Source organism: Rhipicephalus microplus, chromosome 5 (genome assembly GCF_043290135.1).
Source record: "Rhipicephalus microplus isolate Deutch F79 chromosome 5, USDA_Rmic, whole genome shotgun sequence".
Taxonomy (NCBI): domain Eukaryota; kingdom Metazoa; phylum Arthropoda; class Arachnida; order Ixodida; family Ixodidae; genus Rhipicephalus; species Rhipicephalus microplus.
The window spans coordinates 159274261-159301352 of NC_134704.1; the positions used below are offsets into that span (position 1 = coordinate 159274261).

The 27092-nt window shown below is 42.8% G+C and overlaps 2 long non-coding RNA genes across 4 annotated transcripts; both read right to left on the minus strand.

Annotated features, from left to right (window-relative positions):
* Positions 1–8526: 8526 nt before the first annotated feature.
* LOC142817992 (uncharacterized) lies at positions 8527–11714 on the minus strand. 3 transcript variants are annotated; one of them, XR_012895469.1, is made up of 4 exons: positions 11468–11714; positions 10411–10489; positions 8967–9031; positions 8527–8821 (listed from the first exon to the last, which is right to left on the minus strand). It is a non-coding gene; the product is annotated as an uncharacterized LOC142817992 (long non-coding RNA). The 3 variants fall into 3 exon arrangements; XR_012895467.1 differs by lacking the exon at positions 8967–9031; XR_012895468.1 differs by lacking the exon at positions 8527–8821 and having other exon boundaries at positions 8832–9031.
* Positions 11715–20213: 8499 nt separating this feature from the next.
* Positions 20214–25942, minus strand: LOC142817993 (uncharacterized). Its single transcript, XR_012895470.1, has 3 exons — positions 24726–25942; positions 23936–24193; positions 20214–23342 (listed from the first exon to the last, which is right to left on the minus strand). It is a non-coding gene; the product is annotated as an uncharacterized LOC142817993 (long non-coding RNA).
* Positions 25943–27092: the final 1150 nt, after the last annotated feature.

Genomic DNA, 27092 nt, shown 5'->3' on the forward strand with positions numbered 1-27092 from the left:
CCTTAATCTAGACCCGCTCTTACTGTCATGGATACAAGCATTTCTCACTAATCAATCCCAATACACAGTCATCGGAGGTTACCGCTCCTCAACTACAAATGTAACATCTGGCGTACCTCAAGGTTCCGCCTTGGCCCTCTCCTTTTTCTCATTTTTATTAATGATCTTCCCTCAAGTGTTACATCTTCACTATGTCTCTTTGCCAACGATTGTGTCGTTTACCGCCGTATATGTGGTGGCTCAGATCAACATGCCCTCCAAAATGATTTAGACGTAATTGAAAATTCGTTTTTTATGGATGATGCAACTACATATTTCTATGTGTATATCTATGAAAGTTGCCCGTAAGCGTTCATACCTAAATTTTACTTATTCCCTGCAGTCTAACCATCTCGCTCTAGCAGAATCGTACCAATACCTGGGTGTTCTCATCAGCATCAAACTAACATGGACTGACCATATCGCATGGCTTACTGCCGATGCATCCAAAACATTAGGTTTCATCATATATCTCTGTCCGGATCACCAGCCTCAGTTCATAAACTCGCCTGTGAAACCTACGTCTGTAGTAAACTCGAGTATGCCTCTCTAATTTGCAATCCACACCGATCTTGACGCCCTTGAAGCTATTCAAAATCGCGCGCCTAGTTTCATAACCTCCCAATACATTTTCCGCAAAGTGTTACTACTATAAAATTATCACTGTCGCTCACCTTTCTGGATTTTACATGAAAAATAGCACGCCTTTGTTTATATCACAAACTGTATTTCAAATATCCTTACTTACGTTGCTCCCTGCTTCTCCCACCAATTCGAACTTCGCGCAGTTTCTTGAATTCTTTGAGTGTCCAAAATTTGAAAAGTTAAGCCAGCGTTTTTAACAAATCTTTTCTCCCGTTAACAATTGAGGATTGGAATTGGCTTCCAAATGCAATAGCCAACGAACATATTACTCTGAAAGTTATAACCTTACTCGAAACTAATTTTACAACTGCACCATCGTAATTTTTATAAGTAGCCAGCTACCTTTCTCTCATTTTTATGACACTTTTAATCATGCTATCAGTTGTATAAGGAGTTCTGTTATTATTAATGCTCTGTAATTCCAATTCTTGAATTGTATCCTACTTTATGTTGTTGTTCTGAAATTGCCTTTGTGTACCCTTGTTCGACCCCCTTTCCCCTATGTAATACCCCATCAGGGGCCCTTAAGGAAAAATGAATGATGATGATGATGATGATGATGATGATGATGATGATGATGATGATGACGATGATGATGATGATGATGATGATGATGAAGTGAACAAAAATGTAGAATTAGTATTTTCTCTCCTACTCTAGATCGGTAGTTTTCTCCTCGCCTTACAAATTTCGTGCTCCTGTTTATAACAAAGTTTTTAGCAATCATTCTAACTCTGCCAGTTACGAGAAGCGCATCGGCGTACAGATGCCGAAAAGCGGCATCCATATGTCGATAGCCGTTGAGCTACTTTTGCCCATCCTTTGAGCACAAGAACCGAGTGACGGCTACTGTACGTGAGATGAAAGCACGGGTGATGGCGTCCGAAGTGGTGAATGGAGGCTCAGACGGAATCGCGGTGCCGAAAAGCAGTAAGGCATGCTGGGCCAAGAGGTGATAATATAGTCAGTACTGGCAGTTTCGTAAGGCAATGAAGGTGACAAACGGAAGGGTGATGTCTCAATCGGTGTGTATGGTCGTCACGACCGTACATGAAAAGCATGTCCGCCAGTGCGTCGTTGAGGCGTTCGGTAAGTCTTTCAGTGTGAGGATGGTTAGCATTCGTAAAGTTGTGTAGATTAGCACAAAATCGAAGTAGGTCGTCATCCACACGAGACAGGAAGCAGCAAACATGGTCTGTGAATAAGTAAGAAGGGGTGTCACTCTGAAGAATGATGCCATGGAGAATGAAAAATGTGACATCGGTCGCTGCAGAGCGGTGTAGCAGGCTGGGCTGGGCTACTTCAAATCAGCATCTCTGCCTTCTAGTATATGTCCTCCCTGTCATTCATTGGTAACCGATAATTTGTTATGGAATGGAATGAAACAAACTTTATTTAGCGAAAAAAACTTTATTTCCAATAATTTGTTACTTGTTGTTGAATCAAACATAACAGCAACAAGAACCAGTCAAGAAATAACCAACACATGATAGAATGTGAAACTTTTTAGACCACAGTGTATTGCCATTAGCAAACGAAAAGAGAAAACCTGCATGAGAGCCTAAAACATTATGGGTGTTCCATGTTCACAAACCACAATGTGATTGTCAGGGACGCCGAAAAGGAGAGATCTAGAAGTATCGATCGTCTGGTGTTTTTTAACGAGCACTGAAGTCACACAGTACGTGGACGTCCAGCATTTCAGCTCCATCAAAATGCTACCACCGTGCCCTGTTTCGAACTTCGCGACCAGGGGCTAGCCAAGAGGAGGGGTTGGTGGTTCAATGACCCATCCGGAATTTTTTATATTACAGGCATATATATACATGCACACACGCGAACGCACGCACGTAAATACATGAAGCATATTTGACCCCCCCCCCCCCCTGCGACCTTCTGGTCAGCAGCTGAGCGCAGTAACCACTAATCCACCATGGCTGACCAGGTAAATAAAATAATAAAATGATGGCATAGAAAAAGCAGGCGAAAAACTCGCTTGTTTGTCAAATGCAAGAAGAGCTGAGTTTGTGCGATGAAATACCGCATTACTTGCATACTTTGCGCACTTCTTTTTTGCTATTTTAGAGCTCCGAAAAGGGAGTGCGCAATTTACGCGGGGTTTTCGCGAACACACACGCCTTAATGTGAAATCGTCTTAGCGCGCTTTGTATACACAAAAAATAATAAATCTGTTCACAAACGAAGCGTACTTTTTTAATTAGGCAAAACCAGCACGTACTTTAACTAGTCAGATTTGGTCACGTGAGGTCTAGTCGAAATCGCTGATCGAAAGTTCCGATTGAGAATCATCGTCGCGGCCGCTGCCACCACCCTCCCAAAGCGCATCGTCCTCGGTTCTGTCGAGCGCGTTCGAATGCCACATTTTCTTGAAGCCCTTTTCGACAATACTGGGAGAAACTAGGTCCTACGACACGGTGATATCGAAGGGCCTGAACGTTGGCATATAATTGACAAGGCCTTCTTTAACGCCAGAAAACCTGTATTAGTAAGCACGCACTCTGCTTTCTGCCGTACCAATCGCGCCGATCGTCGCACGTTTAAGTTCACGCTCAAGTGCTTGGCGGCGGCACGATTCCAGTTTTTTTTCGGGAAACTTCACAACGGCGAGCTTGAATGTTGCCGTATATATGTAATTATCCTAGGTCATCACAAAATACAACAGTAAAAATGCGATGGATGGATGAGCAAACCCAAACTTCAGAAATCAACGAAGCGTGCGTTTAAGTGCGGACACAAAGAACGAGGGGAACAGTTGGCGCGACAGGCGCTCGCACGCTTATACGATGCAGAAAATTGTCTGTGCTGTGACGCTAGCTGATGTTTCATGGTAGAGATCGTATAGATGGAGGGACGGAGGCAAATGCTCGAACATTTGCGGCTGGTACGGTGTTCTAGTGACCCTAGCAGTAGGTGTTTCCTAACCCCAGTTCTGTGGACGTATTCGCAAGTAAATGCTTCGCACTTGCAACCCGTTTAATTGCGTTCGCCCACTCGCCAATCGAGGTGCGCGCCTGGAACGCCCGTTCAAGGCATCCAAAGGTGTCAAGTCTCTTCGTTCGCGCGCCGTTGAACCAGCTCGGGCGGGTCAGGGAGCGTAAAATATTCGTTTTTTTTTTTTGCAAAAGTAGGTAAAATATTAGGGGTTCGTAAGTTATGCGAATAAATACGGCACGACGAAACAGTGTGGTGCCAAACGCAAACACAAACGAAATTAGCAACCAGACGATGAGCTCGCACGTCTGAAATGTACAGAAAAGAACAAATGTCTCTTTGAACACTGAAGCTTTGCCTGTCTGCTTTCTTTCAACGATCTGAATGCGCAGGCATTCTTTAGCAGGAGCTAGAGACATTGGGGGAGAGCTTGGAGGTGAACACTATAGACGAAAATGACCAGGGCGAGTTCATTTCTGCCTCTGATGTAGGGCTGGAAACGGCTTAAGGCTCGTTCTACTAGCGTGCAAATGCGCGCTGTAATGAAAAAGAGTAGGTGTGCTCGACTTCTGCATCTCGACATTGATCACCCCGCACTTATGCACACCGTCCAATGGGCAGTTTTTAAGGCCAGGGTGGCGGTAGCCGTTGTCAAATAATTGAGAAGGTTAATCAATTATTTCGATTATTCAAAGACTGAAAATCTATAGTAAAAAATATTATTCTGCACATTTCTTTGAATATTTCATGAATTGTTCGCTAATTTTATTATTTCTATCAAGAAGAAAGACTTTCACGCACCAAGGCAGGCTTGCAGATACTATGCTTTCTGGAGCGCCGCACTTGTTGGCCACTCAAAGGCAGGGTTATCTGACCAGCGCAACTCATGAACATCTTAAAGTTAAACAGCTGCCCAGAAATTATCCTCATCCATCCCTAGGAGGAATACTGCTGCCGGTAATTTTAACCTTCCTCCCACAAACAATGTCTATGGAGAACGGCATCTGCAGTTCATCGGTACCAAAATCTGGAATAGATTGCTCCAGAATATCAAATTGGTTGTTAACTTTCCTCTGAAAATAAAAAAAACACTTCTTTGCAATCCTTCATGTGTCTCCGTTACCCCCTTAATAGTAACAAAATCGTTCAATTTTTGTAAATAAGTATCACTACGTCCAGTGAAAGTTTACTGCGTAGTTGTTATTACTCATTGCCTTTCTTTTGTTTGTGTATAAAAAGTACATGTTTCTGTTATCTTACCCAAGTTCGACTATATGAATATATATGTCTGTACATTGCCTAACCTCCTTTACTATATCCGCGATGTTTAGCATCTTGTATCCTGGTTCTACGCCTTTTTCAGTTGTTTTGCTACATGTGCTATTGTTGCCTTGTGTTATCGTTTGGATACTGTGCCATTTTGTATCGCATCAATGGACCCTATTCCAACCTTTGGCTATGTGTCCAAACAGTTTTTCTGAGCTATCGTGTTGGAATGGAAAATAAAGAGAAATGAAATGAAATGAAATACGCTGGCAGGAATACGTGAAGAAAGATGAATGGTAAGGGCTAAAGAACTCGCACAAATCTTTTTGAATCGCCAAAACGTACTGTATGTGGACGCTGCTTGACAGGCAAGAGACCGTTACACCATATCCGGGGTACCGGTCACAGGCAACGTATTAGCTGCGGCCAACTAGAATATGCTAAGTTTCAAAGCTCTGTATCTCCGCTAGCGGAGGTACAGAGCCCACCTCCTTACAGAGCTCACCTACCTACAGAGCTCACCTACAAGCTCTGTATCTCCACTAGCGGAAATACAGAGCTTTCGGCTCCCCCTCCTCCACTAGCGGCAAAGGGTGAGCCGAAAGGTGGTCACGAGAACCAGCAGCGCTGGAGTGCGAGCTTGTTGTACTCTCGGCACATCGTCTGCTCACGGTGGCTTTCTTGTTGTAATATTACTGTGATAGCAATGATATGTACAGTCTCGGCTGGTTTTTTCCCGCCACCACCGTCGTCATTCATGTATATGTATATGTAAATGTATGTACACATATACGGGGAAAGATGCGCTAGTCTCCTCTTTCTGTGGAGTCAACATCTCCTTTGCAGCCATGATCGTTTGCACGCGCGCTTATCTCGTGAGTGAACAAGGTATGGGGGCGCTTATTGGCGTGCTATCGCCGCAACAATGAGCGCACAGCTTGTGCCTTCGCAGCAGGCGAGAGCTTCTACGGGCTGTGTTGTCAACACAAAAAACGGTGCAAAAAACGTACCTTGAGCGACCGTGTTCTCTTCCACCAGCGTTTTATAGAGTTACGTGAGACCTAATCGAAATGACTTGGTTGCCAGCCTCACTTCATATATCAACGCCGTCACAACGCGCGAGACTTGTTGTGGTCATCTACTGTGGCCACGCCGAAAAAACATGGTTACTTAGGTGCATGTTTACCACAATATATTATTACTCCCAAAAGCGCTAGCTTTGCTTCGAAAACATTCTAGTATGTCGCTGTCGCATTCATTGCTTCCCCCTTTTGGCGAAACTGTGACTTTTTTTTATCGAGCTTAATTTAATCATCATGCTTCTAGTCGACATTCTCGCGTCGCATTTGTGGACTGCTTATGTGGATACGCACAAGATAGCTTTTATAGATTAAACTGGATGAATTGCCCATTGCAAATTGGCTGAAGATTGATGTCCTGCTTATAATTGAGATGTCTGCGTTGCGTATATCCTCAAAGTACGGGCGGTTCTACGTAAGTGAACATTCTGAGTGTAGTTTTTGTGACGACTGCTATCAATCTGATCAGAGCTGTCTTGCCAAGGCAAAAAACAACTCAAAACGTCCGTAAAAGCCTCAAACAAGTTGACTTATTTGAATATGAAATTGCTCCACGGGAAAACAGTATTCATGTTTTATACTACCTACAAAGAAGACGTTCTTCAAAAAAACACTATTCATGTAATGCATGTCCACAAGACAAGTCTTTGCGACGGCTATCAATCGAGAGCAGAGTGCTAAATGTTACAGCAACTTCACCTTTTTTCTCGCAATCTACGCCTTTTCAGAAAGCGCCTGATTGCTTTATTTGCGAAAAAAGAAAATAAAGGGTACTCTCAACTCACTATGCTACAATACTACTCTAGCGACCATGTTCTCACCATGGAATTCAAAAAACGCAGTGGCAACCGCTCCTAGTTTCAAGCAGAATCCAAAAAAGGTCACCAACTATGGCGTTCTCGTGAAATGCCGCTAGGCAGCTTTCTCAAATGCTTTTATGTATGAAGAAAGCCGTGTAGAGGACGATTCAAGCAGTTTTCTTGAAAACACGTCATCTGAGTGAGTGCAATTTTGTGTGGTTTGCGTGCGGCTGCCCCACGGGTACTTGTGAGAGAGTTTTTAGGCACTTTTTGCACGTTGTCCCGTATTAAACAATTCCGCAAACGTACCCATGGATGTAGTATACACTCACAGTGTGTTACTGGTGGACTACGCTGCACCGGGCAGAAGTGACACCGACATGTGCAGCACCCGTTGCCTGCTTTAAGGTTTAGAAACGGGAACACTGCAATGGAGAAAAATATCTGCTGCTACAATAAAAAGGAGATGTAACAAAACACGGCCATTTGTAAAACATGACCCTTTATGTACGATTGCGTTGGTTTATAAGAGAAATTATAAATTAAAGCAAATATATATTCAATTCTTGGAAGGCAGCGTGACAGCTGAAAGTTTGTGAAATGTCGCTTTGATGGAACTCTAAGTATCAAAAGCATTGTTCCCCACGTGCCTTTCAGCTTGCTGTTCTAATTCTTATTCCCTGCTATCCCTATTGCAGAAACAGCGTGATGCCAGTATGTTTTTTGGCACTGGTACACGCTGGAGACGCTTGTACACGCTCTCAATCACTGGCCGTTCACTGGGCGCACTGGGAAAAAGCTGTGTCGCACTTGTAGGGGCACTGGCTCAACCGCTGTGATGCTGGTGCGCACTGCGAAGCACTGGAAGCACTGTAATTTTCACTGGCAAGTGCTGGTGAATACTGGAGCACTCACTGTTTTTACCCAGCGCAGCTGAAGCGTGCATGTCATTGTAGCGTGTGCCATGATTTGTTTTGGTTTCGTTGAATATAAAACGCTTGATTCGACGGCAGGGAGAGATGCTACCCTAACAGATACCGAGCATACGTAGTTTTTTTAACAGATACAGAGCATACGTAAGCGGTCTTACCTAGTGCCCAGCCCAGCGAGCATTAAACCTGTCATGCCAGCCGCGTTGGCATATATGTTACCGGCGCTGTTTGCTTTGTGTACACATGACTTTCAAGTGTGAGAATAACTGTAAAATAAAGTTTAGACATCCATGAACCTGAATCAACTATTTTGTCTTGTGTTGATGTTCGCACAAGGAGCGCTGGTGATCGAACGTCGCGCTCTGCGGGCTGTCACCGAACACTCTAAGCCAAAACGGAGCAACAGGGGTATAGGGGTTGCTCCTTTCAGGGAGCAATTGCATTGCCACTCCCATTACTCTCCTGAAAGGAGTAACTGCAGAGGGAGGAACCGTTGCTCTCCTTTCAGTTCCTCCTTCGGGGGATGAACAGTTACTCCCTCCAGTTCCTCCCTGCAGACCAACAGTTACTCCCACCAGTTGCTCCCTGCCGACCAACCCTTACTCCCACCAGTTGCTCTTCTAAGAGCAACAGTTACTCTTTACCGTTCCTCCCACGTGTTTGCAGTTACTCTCTGAAAACCAACTGCACATGCTTCCAGTTACTCCTTGGGGAAATGAGTATCTCGAGTATGCTTGTCACACGCTTAGCACATGGCGAGAGCTCTTTGGAAGAGCACTGCTTGGGTGCTTCTAACACAAAAAGTGGACAATATTGAAAGGAAAATAAATGCTTTATTGTTCTTTTTATGAGGCGACGTGTGACCACACGTAAAAGTAGACTTCGCCACACCACAGCCAGCACTAAACAAACACCATAATACATCAAAGGTTTTCTGCATCATCCGTGGAAAAACAATCTTGAATTTCTAGCATAGGGCAGTCTGTGTCATCATTGGTGAGAGAAGGGCAACTTCTCCAATTCTGAAGAACTCAAGTTTCGCAGCTGGTGTTTCCATCAGGCTAGCGCAGCAGAACGTCACCGCAGGCATATGTGAAGCATCTCATTGCTGCAAGAAAAAAAATAGGTGTGAGGTTAAACATGCCAGAATCAATTCATAACAATGAGTCACACACACTGAAGCAGCGCTTACATTCTAGGATGTCTACTGCAAAACGAAATGTGAAAAAAAGGAAGGTTCGGCCAAACGTTACTTGGCAAGCCATATAAATGCTGATGTGGTAGACGCTCTTCACATGATGTCTCGGACAGCAATATTCTGGAAGAAAATGTGCAGCCCCTCAACAAGGCATATTTGTAGCAGTTAAAGATACCCTTAGGTTCAGTTAACTTGTTTCCTATACACAGCTGAGTTACATTTCTATGAGCCCAGTCACCAATGGGCATTCTAAATGAGGTCATGTGTGTGGCAAATAACACGTACTGTCCGCTCATGTTAAAATACTTATTTAGCTCGTGCACATAGTTGCTCTCGATTCTACTGTTCTATCATACGCTGCTGCGTCTTGAATTGTGCAATACCTGTAGGCACAAGCCAAGCATGCAAAGCCTGCTTGAAAGCAACCATTTGCAGAGGCTACATGATAATCTTCAGTATATTTCTTTGTACCTGACGCAAACGGCTGGACAAAACTATAGACAAATAAATGTAGACCGTGCTACCTTCAAAAAATGCTTTAAATTTAGAAAACTAGGGTGCATTTGTTCACTCGGTTGACGAGTCACAGCCACGAGATATGTAAACGAAGCAATATATCTTCAGGCATGCACAGATATTCTGATTCTTTGTTTGACAGTGTCACAGATAGCTTGCCAATACATATATATTTGAGGGCAACAAGATGTGAAGCTTTTATTAGTTCAACGTCTTGTTGGTTCACAGCCAAACATGTTACTGCTTGTTAGACAAATTGGAATAAGCACACCATGGTTTCCAAAAAAAAAGCATTATTAGAAGTTAGCTCCCGGTGTGAATGTCTGCCTATTTATTTTGTACTGCCTTCTACATGTGCCACAAAGACATTTGTTGAGGATGTGCTACCAGTCAAGCCAAGATCGCATACTTGGTCAATGTGATGGAAATACAAACATTAGAAACACTGCCACCTTTAGTAAGAGCATAACACTTCAGTATCTTGGACTAGCAAAGAGGTGCACAAGAAAGTTAAGCCCACTCTTGCGGAACTTTGAACGCGAATATTTCAGAGTGGGGGAGGTCAACATGCTGTGGCACTTTTAAACCCACGAAACATCTGCAGAAAACAGGGTAAAGGCAAGTCAAGAAACGCTGTTATGAAGGCCTGCGCATGGACAGCTTTGTGAATCTAGGCCCAAGTGTTATGCTTTGTGCAAGCCAAAATCCATGTAAATAGGGAAAGCATACTTTTAGGAGTACCAGCGCAAACAAATCTTGGCAGTTGGCTTTTTAGTACAAACAGCAATCCCTGCAATGAAAACATAAACATTTTATCTTAACGGTAACAGTGTGAGCACACACACGGGCCAGCGGAGCCATGTCGAATTGTCAGTGCCAGTGTAACCATGTGGCATAATGAACTATTCTCTGGCCAACACATGCACAGTTTGCCCCTAAAAAGCGATGCTTTCATAGACGTAGTACAAAAAGTCTGCACTTACCAAAATTCACTTGCTTTCTGTACTTTAGCATCGTTGGGAGCATCTTTATCTGCAGTATAACCAAATTTGTGTCATATCCCTGAAAAAAAGTAGTAAAAGACATGCATCAAATATTGTTTCATTTGGTAGCAGTGAAGTCAGGTTAAGAACAGCCAAGTGGGAATCAGCCGAATTATGTGCATGCGGCAAATCCCAAACGGCGTTATTGAGGTTGTCGAAATTTTCGTCGATTGGTATTAACGTTGATATGTGACTTCAACGGCATGCCAAGTTTTCACAGCGCATAAAGATTTCATGATGCAGAATAATGACAGCGCTAACGAGAACATACAGCATTTATGATTGTCTTTTACAATATTCAGTTTTGCTAAGGTTTTACATCACTAAAGAAATCTGAAAGATTTGGGTCATTTCTCCTCCAATTGTTCTGTCACTATGTAAACTGCTCGCTTGATGGTGCGCTTATAAAATAGTACGTTCAGCGCAGAGGTGAAGCAAGTGATGCAGTGATGTGGGCAGATTTTTTTTTTTTTTTAGGCGTGCGGGGAGGGGGGGGGGGGGGGTCCGCTTATCTGAATAGGCCGGGCAAGCGAATATGCTCGTCAATTTGGGCTCCCTACGCCCGGCCTAAAAAAATTCTGTGCGCAACCGCGCCTGGCTATGCCAGTGAAGTGATGCGACAATGATTTGTTCACTTACTGATTTACATACACTTTACATCTCTAAAAAATGCGGCCCAAGGCCCCAACACTCAGCCGTTAACATAACATAAAGCCAATGGTAGAAAAGTGCCAGTATGAATGCAGCTACAACCCCGCCCCAATGTTTTTTCAAGCGAGGTAGTGTTGCGGAAATGAACTTTTAACTGCAAAAGTACACTGGCACTGCAGTGGTGACAGGTGAAGCAAGAGGGTATGCAGGCGGTAATAGAGGTAATTTAGTCCGATACGGCTAGCAATGGATACGGTGAATAAGAGCAAATCATTTCTCTTTCAATAGCGCAACCACTCAACAATGTATTGTAAGAGCATTAAATGTTGCTGGAAATGCCACTCACCTGCACGCTGATGCATGCTCGGTCCTTTGTCCGACGAGCGAACAGGCTTGCAGATAGCTGAAGACGTGTTTACGATGTGTTTGTTCCACCCAGCAGCAAAATCCACAACTACTTCGCGCTCCATAAAGATAAATATACACTAACCTTCATCACGAATAAGCAGAAACGCAAATCTGCGGCACACACACACGATCAAAACATAGCTCACAAGCTCGCCCGTCCATGTGCTCGCCAACCACAGACCATATGAAAATGAGTAGGTAGTGCGAACGGGAACCTAGTTGCGCCGAAAAAAAAAAAAAACGTCCAGCAGTGGCAGCACAGGTGTCAGCGCAATAATTTCAGTGTGTTCTCCTAATACAATTATGAAAAAAGAGGTACACTAAAACTCATAAATAAATATAAAAAGTTGAGTGTATTTTTTATTTAGTACTAGTCAACATAAACACTGAATAAAAATTACTTTGTAACTTACATCGTTTGCTACACCAGCGCTACTTTTGTCGTGCGGGCGCAGATGGCGCAGATTTGTCATTCTGCCCACAAACTACACGGTGAAGCGTGCTACTAAGTGTATGGCTGATGAGAAGCGCGTCTGGGTCCGCTTTTTTTTTTTTCTTCTCCGATATATCTGGGCGGGGGGGGGGGGGGGGGGCTCTTTATGCACGTGTTTCGGTGCTTGATCGACTTTGACGCCCTTACTTCGCGGACGAACGGCGTGTCTAGGCTTTTTTTATCGTTGTTTTGCACATGTTTCGGCATTCGGTCCGCTTTGACGCGCCAACTCTCCATTCTGCTGCTGCGTGTGTTAGGTATTTGCCGTACTGTATTCTCAGGCCTTCTGTGTTCATCCAGCGCTGCTATCTTATTATCTACGGATGCTAAAATAAATCACTGTTTTGGCTTGGTGAAGTTTGGCACACAGAACAAACAATAATCTGGCCCATAAATATCAATGTGGGCGGCATGCATATTTGTGTGCGGTGTCCTGCCGGGGAGTAACCGTTGCGTGACGAGAGCATTTACAGCGGTTCCTCCTTCCGTTGCTCCCTTACAAACTTAAGATGAATACAGTTGCTCCCCCATTCTCGAACAAGTCGGCCATCTTGTTCCGCTTGGTCTTTTCGGAGAGTAACAGTCGGTCTGAAGGAGTAAAAACAGCCGTTGCTCCCATTTTGGCCATTTTTGGCTTAGAGTGAAGCTGCCAGCCGCACATTGCCGGTACTTCTCCGGCTGATATGTAACAACACGCAATTTTCAGTTGGTAATTTAGTACGCCTTCGTGAACTGACTCCCTGCCATACGTTTCAGCGAATTGTATTGGTGTTTCTATGGGTGTTTTTTTAATTGTCGGTATTGATATAACTGCATATATAAGTACACTGGCACGCCCGCTGTTTACTGCCAGCGGAGGCCAGAAAAACGGCTGTCGTTCACCATCGCCCCTCCGTAAATGCATATCTGCCAATGATTGACCTTCCACTTACTTGAGAAACAGTTTAGGTAACAGAAATATTGTGAAGCTCAAATACAGAAACTTCAAGCATCGCAACTCAGCTGCTTCGAAAGCAGCCTTACCCTATGCCCCGTCCCAGCGAGGCCTATCGTGCCGTCCGCGTCGGTGTACCTGCTGCCGGCACTTTTTACTTTGAGTAGCCATAATTCTAAAGTGTAAGAATGACTGTAGAGTAGAGTTTAGACATCCCTGAGCCTAAATCGACCATTATTCCTCGTGTGTGGTGCCCGCAGAAGGAGCGGCGATGATCGATGTGTCGTGCTTTCAGCAACGTAGGCTGTCACCGAAAGCTTCCTTCTAAGAACAGGAGCCGGTACTTCTCTGACTCGTACGTAAGAACCCGCAATTTTGAGTTGGCAATTTTGTACGCGTTAGTGAACTAACATACTGGCATACTTTTTCAGTGGACGGCATCAGTCATTTCTTTGGTGATTTCTTAGTCGCAGGTATCAATATAACTGCAAATATGTAATCTGGCACGCGAAATGTGTACTGCTACATCATTGCTTGCGCGAAAGAAAAATACTCAATATTCACTTGTGTGCATGGATATCTAACAAACAAGACATGTGAATCATCTGCACTTGTTGACAAGTAGGAAGTGCTTAAAACGACTATCAAAGGGAAAAAAAAGACTATCGGCTGCAACAGCTGACAATCTTTGGCTGCTCCTCCAGTCAATTTGGGATTTTTCAGAGTTAACATGTAGATGCTTCTAAAAACTTTCCGCTCTTGTTAATATCTGCTCGTCATTCAGTGCCCGGAAGCCGTTCGTCACTGTCGAATCAAGACGCTATTGTTGATTGGAAATGAATATCGTGTCAGTCTTGACTGTGCAACTTGTAAACACGAAGTTGGATGGCGCGTTCTTCGGATAGATAGTCATTTTACAACCCCGCAAGCCGGTTCTGGCGTGGCGTTGTCGGTAGCGTACTCAGTTAGAGATTACGAGGTAGCAAGTTCAAGTCTGGTGAAGCAGTGCTTTATTCTTTTTATTATTATTATTATGCATGCATGTTATTTTACGTATATATATATATTTATTTATGGCAAATGGGTGCCCCCTTTTTTTCCCTGGGAAGCCATTTTGCGCAGATTACTGGGACGCTACCGCTCCAGCGTCCCAGTACCTGCGCTGGATGCGCTGATACCAGCGCCATACTGGGCCCATAATCAGGCATGGCACTGGACCCAGTGGTGCTGGTTTTTGCAATAGGGTTATGTTTATGGTGCAGGGAGAGGATTTTTTCCACCTCACAATAAATAATCTTCTATTTCAGGTGGCTCCTCCAAAATGGGAACTGGTTATTCAAGAGATGCCACGTGTGTTTTTTTTTTTGGGGGGGGGGGGGAGGGGGATTGGCACCTTTGTTAGGAACATTTTGGCTTCTATATAAGGGGTGAAATTGCTGGGGACAAGCGCGGAAGAGTACAAGGCACGAGCTCCCAGTTTCCCTGTGAGATCAAAACTTCTTGTCCAGAAAACCATGGCTTAGACTTGCTTCGCTCATTCGCTGACTTTACTGGGGTATTTTTTTTTGTACGCTACACCTACCTTTCTCTTTGTGCCTTGATCATGCACTCAAATTACGTTGTCAAATAAACGAGTGTCTCTTCACCGATACCTATATGTATAATATTTATGTCCTGCATATTGTTTGAATGCGATAGCGCTAAAGAGATCGTTTCGCAGAAATTCCATAGTCGGCGTCTCCGGTTGTGAGCGAGAAAACATCATCTTGTCCATGACAAAAAAAATCTAGAAACCTGCCAATACAATTAATAATAAAGAACTTCAACGTGACGACGAAATAAACCGAAGCTCTCTGCGTAACAATCAAGTGTTCTACCAGAAAGGCACGCCAGTGGAAGAAACTGTAATAGAATGTAGTAGAATTTCTCATTCATACTGTGTCTAACCAAAAAATTGACGCCTAACAATTACACTTCTTTCGTTCATGCAGTAGAAGGAATCTCCTTACATCACTGGTACAGGCGTGTAATTGGGCCAGGCATCAAATTATGTAATTGCGCAACAATTGCAATTATTGAAGGCCCACCCAATACAAATCTCTCAAACAATGATGTTAGCGTATTGCCTTCCACACGCGCAGAGGGCCCTTTGCGAATCGTGGTATTTGGTAATTAACAATTCTTCTTTCAATAGGGAATCTACCATAGTTTGAAAAACGCTGTGTTGCACTTACATTCATTCATTCCCTCACGGTGCCACTGAGAAATACACAAAGACAGAATCTAGGGTATTAATGGAGAAGGTGATTCGTACAGGGCCCGCTTACGCTATCGCAGTGTACTCTGAAGGCGAACCTCAAGCGTCATCTAAGTGTTTGAATTGCTGTGTTTGTAACTGTTGCGTAATTGTTTCACTCTTTATGTACATAAACCTCAACGGCTTCACCTCTGGTATATCTGCCTATTGCTACCGCATGCAATTTATATTATTAGAATGTGACTTTTCATTTGCCCAACAATATGAACTCTCCGGCAATGTACAAGGAAAGGGGGAAAATTTCTTGACGATCGTTCATATGCTAGGTCTTTGCCGCAGGGAGAAAGAGACTAGGGGCTACCTATATTGGCTTCTAAAGCTGTTTATGGTAGCTTTTATCTTGGCCCCGGAAACGGTGTAACTATGCTTACAAAAAAATAAATAAATAAATAAATAAATAAACAATCAAACAAACAAGTTGCAGAAGCGAAGTCAATATTGCGGTCGCCGCTAACAGAGGCAACTAATTAGTTGCCTTAACAGATATCATCTTGTACGTTTCGAAAGGGACCCTCATGAGCTTCATGATGGGCGGTGTTGGCCCAATTACGGCCAAAATTTACAAAAATATTCAATGAAGCCGTAAGCTGTAACTTGTATGGGTGCCCACTCGTACGGGAATCCAAAGAATGAGGCGGCTCACCGCGTAAACCGAGGTTTGATCAACCAAGAGGTGGACTCTTCAGCCCTGGACTGCTCTTGCCCTACACTTCTGGCAGGAAGAGATCTCCACGTATAACTAAAATACCGCTTATTACAGAAAAAAGCGCAAAACATACGTGGCCCCACGCACTGACCTCACAAGAAAACTAGCTTGAGCTGGCGGCAAATTCACACAAATTCTTTTGTGAGCCCTCATCGGCTGAATAAATCTTACCCTGAAGACGTTTGACCACACTGCTGATATTGCGGCTGCCTGAAGGCTACCGAAAAATAACAGTCTGTGGGAATGCGAGGGGCACCCTCAACCAAAGAGATTACCACCAGCTTCCTCCCTTGAGGCGTGGGAGTACCCCCTGTCGTCGAAAGACTACCGTGTTGATTCAGGAGTGGTTGCCTGGGCGGAAACGATTGTGTCAAGCTACTGGCCCTACCGTTCACACCAGCGGCACGCTGAGTTCAACGACCTCGTTGTGCCTTTCAATGAAGCTGTTCCTCTCCATTCCTTGCTGGAGCAGGCCACGCCGGTTCATCACCATGCCACGCGGGAGTACGTGCGTTCATTGCGCGTGTGCAGAATCTCGTTACCCGACGCCATCACGTTATTGCTTTGGAGAAGGCAAGGGAGGCCACAACGTCTTACCCAGCCCCTTTCACAGACCGCAATGCACTAGCGCGTGCGCGTAATCAGACAGTGTTTGGCCAGCTGTTGCGCAAGCGCAATAGGAGTGGTCACAACACAGGCCACTAGATTAGACTCCATCATGAGCTACTGCGCGTCTGACAATCTAGGCCCGAATTCACAAAGCTTTCTCTTTGGCTACGCATTTTCTTAGCCAAAAATTTTCTTATCTGGAGGGATTACTATAGCGCGGGTATGAATTTAACTTATTCGGCACTTAAAAGGGCAAAGAGGACAGACGATAGCCGATGAAACGACAAGGAAAGAAAGAAGTGTGTGCCGATAATATCAAGGTAGCACGCAAAGCGTCTAGCATCGAGAGTATACGATGATAGCCAATGATTTGCTGCATCTAAGTTTCAGTTCCGCGAGCGTCTGCTACAGCGCTTACGGGATGCCGCGTACGTTGTAATAGACGTTTTGGTGGGCTGTGCAAAGCCAAGCACTCGCCTTTAATCAACGACTGTAGCTAAAAAAATAATTGCTTGATGGTCTTAAGCCACCGAGCAATCCATGCACTATCTCGCCAAGTACAAGTAAACAACACTCCAGGTGCACCACATAAATGAAACCACACATAAATCGATGCATGCAATGTTTGAAAATCTGCCTTGAATGTCTTCCCTTATTTAAATCGACCACTTACCTTACATTTCATTGAAGCTGCGCTGCTACTTAACTAATTTGGTGCAATCTAGCACGGTATAGTGGTGAACGTAAGGATGTTTTGTACCTATAGTCAAAGGTAGCCTTTGTTACAATATTCTTATTACAAGACACATGAGCGACTTTGGTGCCTGCCGACGAATTGTGCTAAAATAGATAACAGCAGTAATCAAATGAAATTCTGAGCGCAATTTCGCTGGTTCAAAAGAGAAATAACTAGAAACAAATTCAGCCAAATCATTACCAAACTTACTCACCAATGATAAACGGGGGCCGAATTCACAAAGCTTTCTCTTTGGCTACGCATTTTCTTAGCCAAAAGTTCTCTTATCTGGAGGGATTACTATAGCGCGGGTATGAATTTAACTTATTCGGCACTTAAGAGGGCAAGGAGGACACATGATAGCTGATGAAATGACAAGGAAAGAAAGAAGTGTGTGCCGATAATATCAAGGTAGCACGCAAAGCGTCTAGCATCGAGAGTATACGATGACAGCCAATGATTTCCTGCATCTAAGTTTCAGTTCTGCGAGCGTCTGCTACAGCGCTTACGGGATGCCGCGTACGTTGTAATAGGCGTTTTGGCGGGCTGTGCAAAGCCAAGCACTCACCTTTCATCAACGACTGTAGCTAAAAACAAAATTGCTCGATGGCCTTAAGTCATCGAGCAATCCATGCACTATCTCGCCAAGTACAAGTAAACAACACTCCAGGTGTACCACATAAATGAAACCACACATAAATCGATGCATGCAATGTTTGAAAATGTGCCTCGAATGTCTTCCCCCATTTAAAGCGACCAGTTACCTTACATTTCATTGAAGCTGCGCTCCTACTTAACTAATTCGGTGCAATCTAGCACGGTATAGTGGTGAACGTAAGGGTGTTTTGTACCTATAGTCAAAGGTAGCCTTTGTTACAATATTCTTACTACAAGACACATGAGCGACTTTGGTGCCTGCAGACGAATTGTGCGGAAATAGATAACAGCAGTAATGAAATGAAATTGTGAGCGCAATTTCGCTGGTTCCATGCACCGCAGCATATTTATAAAGCCGGAATGCGAGAACGTGCATACGCTTACGCTTAGGTATATGTCTACGTAAAATGAGGGAGACTCGTCGGGAGGTGTCTCAGTGCTAATGCTTTTCACAAAACACGGTGCAAATATTTCGCCCAGCGTTGTTTGAGTGCGCAAAGCAAGGGACGTGTATACGAGTCTTGAGGTCGAGAGACGTTATCACACGTACGAAAAGGATGAAAAGAGAGAGAGACTCTCGTTTCGGCTTCGCGAAAGCTTGAAATTGATAGATAATAAAGACAATTTTCTGGCCCAGCAGACGTCAGGGAAAGTCTCCGCAAAACAGGGTCAGATGCTCGGAGAGCATAAAAAAGTGGAGTACGCGTTATATGAGAGTGACAGCCACTCAGAAAGCGAGATGAAGTGTGACTGTCCTTAGGTGTGAGAATCAATGCTAATTAAGAGAGTTGAGTTAATGAGCCAAAACTTTCCTAAATAATGATAATGAAAGCAAACTGAGCATTCATCTAGTGAAAGTGACACTAGTGACAGTGAACTCATAATAGTTGATTAGCGTTGTCACAGGCCGATATATATTTTTATTTTCTTATCTATATTCGGAAAACTATGAGAAGGTAACGTACGTTAGAGCCGGCTCTCCCAAGGTCATGACAGTAATGTACAAGAATAAATAGCGCACGGTTATACAATCACATGTGGCGGTTTCTATTTTCTAGTAACCTTGGCAAAACGCATTCTAACTATTTTTTCTATTTTTGACAAAGTTTCACGGGACGTTTTTGCATTTGGCTTCATTCGAAGAAATGACGATATATCAGCAATAAGGCGATTGCAAGCACTGCTGCAGTGGACGAGCGGTTACAGCGCTCAACTACAATGTAGGAGGTACTTGGTTCGATTCGCAGAATCACTGAGCACTTTTTTTTTTCAAGAGGTTGCCCGGCCTGACATTATGCGTGGTGGCGGGTACTAAGTTTTTGAGAAGTAGGCTTTCGCACTTGCTTCTTTCACTCCCCTTTTGACCCAAAAGCACTGTACTGTGCTCCTTCAAAAATTAAACAATTCAGGGTTCATAATTTTCTCCTCCATCCTCTCTTATCGCAAAAGTGTCCAGTGCTGAAATACCAATATCATACCTGGTATATTACTTTTCACGTGTTTGGATATTCGACCAGCAATCAGTCTTCACGGTGTTTTGAAGAAAATCTACACATGCAGTGAGCTAACTGCTTGCAGCCAAGTTGACTGCCTTTGTAGGGACACGCTTTCGTGCTAATTTGGTCGGCATCATCACATGCAGCAAGACGAAAGAGCACGGACAGTTAGAGCTGATGCAAACAGAGTGATTAGTTTGTGTCTTCTCTCCCGCAATTTGTCATGCTGCACGCTTCAGTGTAATGTCGCTGTCAATGGTTAAAATGAACTATAGCAGTTAATCGAGTTCTGCTGAGAGGGTCCCATATTGTCTAGAATGGAACAGAACAATGGCAATTTGATTCGTGTGATAAAGAGATACCTTGCTTTTGGCTATTAGAATAAATTTCTAAACTGAAGTTTATTTTTTATTAACAACAGTTCCAGTGCAGATGAAAGGGGCATGGACAAAAATCGTGTATTCAACTTGGCTAGGTTTGTGACCTTAATTGTAATTGCGAACTGGTATCACCGTATGCATAAATATCACACACATATACAACCACGGTTGATAGCTTGCTTATTCTGATTAAAATTGAAAGGTTGAAATCGACATATTCAACGAACGCAATGTGTACGAGATATGCCATGTAGAGTAGCTATGCTCGAAACTAATCTTCGCAGTTTCGTTCCATTTTACCCAATTTCTTGCTCATGACTGTAGGTTGGTAAATGAAACTTCTTCGAACACACATATTCTGTGTAAGGTTACATTTATTTTTATGCAGTACAAAACAAATTGAAATGTATAATGGCTCAAAAGAGAAATAACTAGAAACAAATTCAGCCAAATCATTACCAAACTTACTCACCAATGATAAACGGATTCTCATTTAAAAGATACATACATACATACATACATACATACATACATACATACATACATACATACATACATACATACATACATACATACTTACATACATACATACATACATACATACATACATACATACATACATACATACATACATACATACATACATACATACATACATACATACATACATACATACATACATACATACATACATACATACATACATACATACATACATACATACATACATACATACATACATACATACATACATACATACATACATACATACATACATATACGCACACACACACATATACATATGTACACCCATACATACATACATACACTCAGGTGTAAATATTAAAATGAATGGCTATAAAACAACAATTCTAATACACTCATTTTGAATATACTACAGAAAGTAACTTACGACAGATATCCACCGGCACTGTTATGTCTGAACACGGTGTTTCTCGAATTATCTCGCAAAAGCTTGATGCATAGTTTTCTGCTGCTGCCCAGTGACAAGCAGTTTTTATAAAAAACACAAGAATAAAGCCCTTGACAATGTCATGCTAAAGAAAAGGGCTGTGCATCAATATTTTGTACATGTCTGCAATATCACTCTGTTTATTTACATAGCTTGGCTCATTCACAACCCACTAACAAAGCATGTTAGGACACTTGGGCTGAAAGTTGGCACAGCACGAGTAAATTCTAGACAAAACATGAATAATACAATTATAAGCTACTAAGCTCCTTGGTGCAAACAGTGTTTATATTGACAGCTATAGGTGCCATTTCGTTTCCCCAAAACACTTCTCATAAGTAGAATCAACTTTATTTAGCTAAAAGTTTCTATTCTGGCGCGTCGTGGTGGCTCAACGGTGGAAGCGACTCTTTCGGCCAAGAAAACAAAGACCAATTATTTTTCCAGTTCGTGAATTCACCCCATGCTAACATTGAGGCAGCTGGTAAGAGTGCTTTTGGAGAGAGGAAACCACCACATTCCCATCAGTTGTGGCCTTGGGTAGCTACTTCACTTGGACAAAAATGATGAAAAACACTCCTCAAGAAGACTTCAAAGTTTGCACATCAACACAGTTCCCATACAGCTGTCTATTAGTCTGCTTGAAAAATATTGAGTTTACTGGTGTGCAAAGACTGTACACTATGTGAGGTGATGCTCCAGTGCACTGCATGTATGTCTTGCTGCTGGCCTCAAATGCGATGTTGCTCAGCACATATGTGTAAAATAACAACTAATACTATGCCACTGCAAAATAATTATGTGTCATTTGCATGAAAAAGGGACCACAATAAAAGAAAATAACATTTGCTTTCACAAAGTTCAAAAAATGTAAATAAATTTCCACAGAGTTTTCACAGTTCATCTGAGGATAGTAATATTGATTGTAAACACATTCTTACTTCCACTAACAAACTATTTTAAGATGCCAGATTCAATATTAGAGTATACCAGCACTTTTGTAGGGCTAAACAATTGTACAGGCACCTAGAAAAACACAAGTGAATGCATGGTATAGCTACATATAAAAATAAGTACTTTTATTTCTAGTCTGAGTAGAGCTGCATAGATGATAAGTCACTTGCATTACATTACGAACAAACCTATCCGAGCAAAGTATACATTTAAAAAGTTAAACTTACACAGTAGATAAGTAGACTGTTGAAGGACGGACAGGCAGTGGGATAATACCCAAGCACTAAAATCTTCTGTTAAGATATACTAGGAGTAGTGATGATCTACTTCCTTCCAAATAAAATAATCCACATAGATTCACTTCCCAGAGCTTATACACTCATGGCATCATTGGTGCTATACAAATGAGTGTACACTGAAGGATTACATCGACTAAGTACATGATTACTGCATCCATGGCTTTACTTCTTGTACTACAAAGAATGCAGACACAGTTACCATTGGCGACCATGGATGCTGTGATTTCTGGCATGTAAATGTAGAGGCGCGCAGGCACTTAACACACATGTTAAAAACTTCAGCTCAAAAATATCTGCCCACTAACACTACAGCAGCCTTTAAATTAGTGTCATAGTTTGGTATCTTCCATGCAAAATTTTAAATACTTTTGAATGCAAGCAAATGAACTGCTGAATAATGCACTGCTAAGAAGTTAAGCAGCAGCTGCTCCTGACATCACAATGTGCTCTTTCTGCTGTTGTAAACTTTGAGCAGGAGAACAGTCACTGGCAGTCCCTTTATACTTGTTGGTCTTCTGTCCTCTGTTCTTAATACACTGTACATGACCGTGGAGCACCAAACCCCTTGTTACTGCTGGAACTTAGAAAAATACAGATCATTGTTACAACCATGCTACATGCAAGAGTGTATAGTTGTCAATTATGTGCTCATATTTACAGATATTGTATTTTCAGAAGCCAATGACAAGCCTCAACACACACACACACACACACAAACAGTGAAGACTGAAAATATATTTATTTTGATACAAGAGCAAAACTACAATGTTATAGATGAAGGCATGAAACTTCTGCCAGACATAAAAAGCCAATAAATTTTCTTCTATTTTGACTTTACACTAGGTGCGAGAAGCAGACCACAAATAAGTTCACTAAGAAATACAAGTTAGACTGCATTACAACGCAACAGCCAATGTTCCAAACATTAAGGCTGTCTAACATAGCCAGCTCACCGTACTGCGTATAGGAGCAAATTGGCAGTCTAGAAGACACAAAGAACTTGTGGATTATGAGTGTGCTTGTTGCTGACATCTATTATTCTAAATGAAGAAAACGTTTCAAAAATGCACTTCATCAGGGGAAATAATCATACGCAACAAACACAACGGGCTCCTACAGGTGCCACCAACACTCACCATTATTGTTGATACCAGTGTCTTGCCGGATGGATATGCTGCGTCCTGCACAGAACACCAAAGGAGCGCTCCATGACTTGGATTGCATGTGTGCTAGCTGCATCGCTCTGCTGCTGAAATAGGCTAGCCACAGACAGAGAAATGAGAAGCCAAGGCTTTGAAACACACTGAACGTCACCTTTAGAGATCAACAATGCATACTTATGTCAGGTACAATTTGTAGAAAAATATATATCACTATTCAATCGTGGTGAACATGTTCGGCTGAAACATAAGCAACAGCACTGAGAGAGAAAAAGCTACATTAGGTAAAAGATGCAGTTACTGGCCCTATGTCATCTGCAGCTTCTTCAATAGGTCTTTCTCCTTACAAGTTGTGAACAGCCAGGCAATTTTCACCCACTTGCTCTTTCCTTCCAGAGCACTTGATCCACAGAGGGAGTCACAAGCTCGAGAGCTCAATAAGGAATCAAAGTATTTGTGCTCGTTTCAAAGCACAAGCTTTTGAGCCTCAGAATATTGGAGTTTCATTCATAAGCTGCAGGCTTTCATCTTTCAACATTCTCAATTATCTTGAAATTTAGTTCTATAAATGTTGAATAAGAATTATGTGTAAGAATATTACAGGTATCCACTGAAAGCAACCATACTTGGGTTTTCAATTTGTGCACAGTAAGTGGTGTTCACGTAATCGTATGTATTAAAGAAAAACTAACCTTGCAGCCAGCCGTTAGGCAGTTTTGTGCGCTCGAAGCTCCCAAGCAGATCGCAGTCCTTCCAGATGAGGCTGCCATGCATGCTTCCACGCCCCATCCGCTGAATGATAACAGTCCCAGCAGTGACTTAGGCTTGCATAGTTAGGGGGAACGCGTCCTTTCTATTTTTGTGCAGGTGCTCCAAGTAATAATGAAGATTGATGTGCCAGAATGTTCAACCGATGAATCACAGGACCTTAACAAACCAATCTCTGCGATCTGTGAAGAGCCAAAAACGAGATATTTAAAAACAATCATTAAAGCACTCACTTCTAATACTTCTTTGAGGAAGCTATCACTTCGTTAAGGTGACCACAATCTGCTATAATCACTTTGAAATAAACTGAAGCCTCATGTAAAATTTACGTACCGCAATATATATGTCCTACTGAAGTATAGTACTAGCACAGTGGTAATCGTCTATAGAACTAATTTTCCAAAATAACATAAATTTTTTAAGTGCAACCTGGCTTCTGAAAAATAAATTCACAATAACTTTCCAACTATCAAACGTGGTCAATCGACAGGCCCAACCTCATAATCACACAAGAGCTCACTTGTATCAAATCACAAAATCTTTTTATGTATTTGCTCCATAATATATGTATGTATATAACAGTAGTAGTATATTTTTTATGCTTCAACTTACCATAGAGAAACATTACATCTGATGGGCTTAAAAGCTTGCACACGTTATAGAACTGCGTGAATTATAGTACTGTTGAAATTTAGATCTGCAAGGTGAACTCACCGATGGCAGCATTTAGTAGCCGTCGGTGTCATGAGGAACCAAGTACGGCCAACAGGCAAAGGGCATCTGCAGATTGGAGCTGCCAATGACAGCAATGAAGGGCTGGCCAGGCGTGCACGTCCATTGATAAAGTGTAAGAACTGGCCATGACCGGCTGTTGTCAAGGCTCTAGTGCCGTGAAAAACGATGGCCAGACAAACTCGAAAACCTGTAGTTAGGCGATATTGGCCCACCATTTCATCCAAAGCAAGGCACCGGTGAAATCTTTGCTTTTTCTGGGGGCCGAAGGCAAGCTTGACGTTCACAGGCTCTCGCTGCCACATAGAACTCTCAAGTTGTTACCGAAGAACAGTCTAGGCGCGCTTCCAAAGTAACACGATCCACAACAGAATGTAGCATCTCGCCGTTTTGGTTGATCACATCACAGCGCTAGGACTATTGTTATCACAAAAAGGAGAAGTGACGACTTAATAAACAAAAGCGCCAAGCTGCCGCACCACGACTTCGCCGGGCAAAACAGTTATCAACGCTGTCTTTCAATTTTCGGTCACACGAGCACAGCTTGTTCGCAAGTCTTGGAACGTCAACACAGCACCACTGTTCACAACGAACATCGTTTCATTCCCGAACAGTACATTGCTCTCAAGTAAATAGAAGCGTACGGGCTAACTAGTGGCGAAGCAAGAACCGAGCGCGTAGTTCATACGTTCCCGTACGTACTTGGGGTCACTCAAGTAACGTGTCAAAACGCTGTCAATCCGAAATGTCGCACAGCACCCAACTGAGAGACTGGAAAGTCAAGCGAACGAACTGTTACCGGCACGCAAACACACATTGCAGGCTTCTCGAGTGCTAGTTGCCGTCGATACATCGACGCCGATCCCCGCTTGATAACCACACCGACGCACAGGCTTCGCTGCGCTTCACCGTACACCATTGCACTGCCACAGCTTTCCGCACTGCTCACACGCACTGAAAGAGCTGCTGTAATCGCAACACATCCGGTCAAACGCTGAAGTAACTCGTGCGAGAAGCATTTGCTGAAAGTCGCACCGACCGATATGCTGTTTACGACGCCATGTTGTTTTCGACAACTGCACCGCACGTAAGAGAGCTCTTAGAAAGTACTTGCACTATTTTCACGGCGTGAAAAAAATTTCTCTTATGTGCGAGGGGGGTGATATGACGAACAGGACAGGCGTGCCAGATGAAAGAAGTGTTTTGGCAACGTCATGGAGTGAACTGATGTAGAGGGTATTGCTTCACAACCAATCACAAGCTGTGCCATTCGGCCAAGCCGTCGTCTGCTCGCGTTTGTCGTCTGCTTCGATCAGAGCATGCGACAGGGGATTCGCCTTCGCAACGCTATTATTCTCAGGTTAAGTGGCCGCTGCGTCGCACAAAATACATGTCAGTGGCTCGCTCTACCTTTGAATGATGTTCGTGCGCCAAGTTAAATGGCTGGTAATTGACGCAGGGATGAATTCAGCCAAGGTTTGCTTCAGAATCGTGAGGGTTTGCATATTTTCGGTGTCATACAAAGTTACTAGGGTCATTTTATTCCGATTGCTTGCCATATTATCATGGTCCATATCGGTGTCTGAACGGTGAGGGTGAAGATGCATGATTTGTTTGTAGTTCCATGCGTAATCACGTGCACCCCTAATAGGCTTTGGTTTACAAAGTACGCTTTGTTCCAGATCGTTCCAAAGTGTATCGACAGCTGTATTTCAGAGATCGCAACCATTGGACAGTTAGAGCCAATGAAAGTACACTAGAGCACAAACTTTATGAACCACTCACTGAAAACTTCCTCTCATTTTTATTTCGAATAGCGTGCAAAGAATGTGCTCCCATTAACCTCTTTGGTGGTAATTTCCACCAATGAGGCAAGGATCTCGAGTCGCACTTTTCATTGGATGAGATGGGGCGCAACACAACAACATAACAAATAAGGTTGATCCTATGTCATGTCGCGTTCGAATGCAGCGACCATTAACGTATCACATTGGTTTTCATCCAACCGCAAATCTTTATATGCGTAGTTTTATGCCATTGACACCCAATAGAATTCTTCAATTACTGCGACTTCGAACTTATTTTTTTTTTTTTTTTTTTTTATTCAAGTACCCTAAAGGCCTGGGTAGGCATTACATAGGGGAGTTGTAGCACAATAAAGCTGTTACAATTACAGTGTATAATTTGAATAACAAATACAAACGATTGATATAAATATGCACATACATATGTAGAGATATTATTACTTAACAGTACAGAGATACAAAAATAAAGAAAGTACTAAAAAAAAAAAAAAAAAAAAGGACAACAAAACTCTAAGGAAAATTTTCGCAGTGTTCAAAACAACAA